A 3,049-nucleotide genomic window follows, 5' to 3' on the forward strand; every position below is an offset into this window, starting at 1 on the left:
CCCCAGGGACGTAATCCAAGATGGTTGGGGGCAAATGGATGAAAACGGTGTGCTCGCCATGGGGTCTGGACTCCAACTGACCTAGTACACAGTACTGCCGCCAAAGGGCGCTCTCATCTGTGACATAATCCAAGATTGCTGCCAGCTTTCAGTGCTTATAGCGATTTGAGCATCACTGCTTTCTATTAGCACTTGGAGCTCTGATACTTTCCCAAGACCCCTACGACAATCTTCAACTGTTACATCAATAGTTTCTTTGTCTACCTTCTTCCAATATTCAACCTGCACATATTGAGACTCTAGCGCTTTTTGTGTTTCCCCGAGACACTCTAACCTAAAAAACTGCCCAGTCTACAGTATACCACGTGGCCTCCACTACCAAAGTAGCCGCCTCCAGCGGGTAATAGATTCCTGGCCTATTTAGCAGAACCCTGAACACCACCACCATGTGATGCAAATCGTGGAATCTGCAACCTACACGGTCGCAGAATCGTCTGAGCCTCTGATTCAGACTCTCCACTCGGTTCCTTACCAGAGGTCTGCAATTGATCATGTCGATTATGCTGCAAGTGGTGAGCTCTGCTTTCATCTCGCAAGCACGACTGGCAGCCTTTACATTTCAGATAGCCGCTCTATACCAGACGGAACCTTGGTACCGACGTGAGCCACTACCTGCAGATGGCTGTATCCTGTGCTCATCGTGGCACCCGGAAGGACCCGCTCCTCGTCTTGAATGACTCCACGCGTTATGTACACGGAGTACGCACAAACGTTTATGGATGTTCACTGCGCTTTCTTTTTTTGCAACCAAGAATTCGTTGCATCTAACGAATTTATTGTCCCTCGTACATTGCACAGTGAGACTAATGTGATCACAGTGCTTTTAATCTCGATGTTTCGTGGCTTGTGAAGTGTGGTATCGATAGCTACGATGCCACGGCGTAGTTGCAAGTTCGTAGGTTGGCACTACGACACCGACACCGACGACAGCGCCCTCTAGCCGGCGTTGTGCAGCTCTACGAGCGCCGCTCCGTGTTCTGCGCAGTTGATTCCGAGGAGACGACCAAGCAACATTGTTTCTATTTCATAGAGGGCGAGCCACTACAGATTTTGCCTTTGTAACTTCTAGCCGTTGTTAGATTTGATGGATGAACGGCTTCGGACATACGTGCTCATCTTTACGCAAAGTAAAAGAGTTACAACCTAATTGCAGTACCAAGTGTTCTACCTCTCCTGCTCCGCCTACCTTCCTACATTCGGCCTACCCTTCAGTTTTCAGGAGCAGACCCACGCGCCGCCTTCCAGGCGGGATACAAAATGAAGGACATTTTCTCAACTACATTAGCTGTTGTGAAGCGTAATCATCTAATGGAACAGTGCCGTGATTTAGTGGTACTCGGCATAGTTAAAGTCACTCTCCACTCTCCAGTTGGCGCAAGGCTGGTGACGCGTCCCTGGCCCGGCAGAGAGCGCTCGAAGCAGAACGAGGAAGCGACCACAGCGCCAACGCGATTCGACGAGCGGAACAAAGTGACAGCAGGAAGGAATCTGGTGTGTGACAGCGGAGCAGCCACTACTTGAAGACGGCGCCGGGGCCGTGTGCGGCAGCTACCGGGCAATACTTTGGGCGGATGGGTGGGTGCGCCGTCTGGTGTTGTCTTCATCCCGAAATGGCTGCTTCCTGGTTGGCTTAGCCCGCAAGCAGCAATACTGCCCGGTCTTCGGGCTTACGCGAGACGAGTCACAGTCAGCAAGTTGGCAACGCAAGGGACGGCCCTGTATGGGAGGAGTATGGGCAGGCCGGTGTTGTTTCTCGGTCCAGCAGTTGGCAGAACAGCAGCGAGCTCGAATGGCCAGTCGTGACTGACTGCTAGCAACCTGTGATTGTGGCCCCGTATGTATGAATGACGGGGCGGCCGCCGTTGTCGTGGGGCGGTCGGTGTAGTGTGAAGCAGTGGAACAGCATCAACTTGGCGAGGCGTCCGAGGAACTGAGTGCTGGTTGGCGGCTGATGGGTGAGCGATACCGAGGGCGAGAAGTACAGGACGTCCGTTGTTGCCTTCGTGTCTGGAAGTCTGTTCATTGCCGTCCCTGGAGAGCACGGGGTCGATTGTCGTCCTGGACTGTGTGTGCCCCTAGCAAACAGCGCTTCGCAAGGACGAGTGCAAGTTGTTAAGATTGTCCGCTATATGGCCGAGCTTGTACAGGAAACAGAGCAGGCACTAACGCTACTTGGCGTGGATGGGCAGTGGGTCTGTACAATGTTGACCATATTTTACACTGCCTTTGACTGATTTCGTGTGTGATTTGTTATGCCTGATAGTGAATCTCCTGGGAAATGATGATTAAATAGAAACCCTTAGCTGCCGACAGGTGTTGTTATACATCAATGGGGACAGTTGAAAAGGTGTGCCCCGACCGGGACTCGAACCCGGGATCCCCTGCTTACATGGCAGACGCTCTCTCCATCTGAGCCACCGAGGGCACAGCAGATAGCGCGACTGCGGGGACTTATCCCTTGCACGCTTGCCGTGAGACCCACATTCCAAACTGCCCACAACCTACATTCGTAGTGCTCCTAATAGATATTTACCCATTCACTCATTACTCGCAGCAGACTAAGCTCCGAGTCCGGTAAGAGTTCGGGCAAAGCGTGTGCATTGGGAAATATGATTTCGTGCAGTCCTTGCAGCAGTATAGGGAGAAGCAAAATTTATTCATGTGCTTTACATTTGCACTTACAAGATAAAAAAATTTTGGCGCAGATTATGTTGTTAATTTTGATGCCCATTTCATTGTTTCATTTTGTGGGGCTTCTGAGCACGACAGATGATCCTTTGCATTTGATTGTTAGGCACTAACGTAATTAAATTTGCTTTTCTGATACCATTAAGGTTGATCATTTAATAAAAATGTTTCAAATGGCTCTGAGCACTATGGGACTTAACATCTATGGTCATCAGTCCCCTAGAACTTAGAACTACTTAAACCTAACTAACCTAAGGACATCACACAACACCCAGTCATCACGAGGCAGAGAAAATCCCTG

General features: G+C 50.5%; 1 non-coding gene across 1 annotated transcript; it reads right to left on the reverse strand.

Moving 5' to 3' along the window:
• Positions 1-2,410: 2,410 nt before the first annotated feature.
• On the reverse strand, positions 2,411-2,485 carry Trnat-ugu. Its single transcript has one exon. It is a non-coding gene; the product is annotated as a tRNA-Thr (tRNA).
• Between the last annotated feature and the right edge of the window lie 564 nt (positions 2,486-3,049).

This window comes from Schistocerca piceifrons, chromosome 1, assembly GCF_021461385.2.
Source record: "Schistocerca piceifrons isolate TAMUIC-IGC-003096 chromosome 1, iqSchPice1.1, whole genome shotgun sequence".
NCBI classification, from domain to species: domain Eukaryota; kingdom Metazoa; phylum Arthropoda; class Insecta; order Orthoptera; family Acrididae; genus Schistocerca; species Schistocerca piceifrons.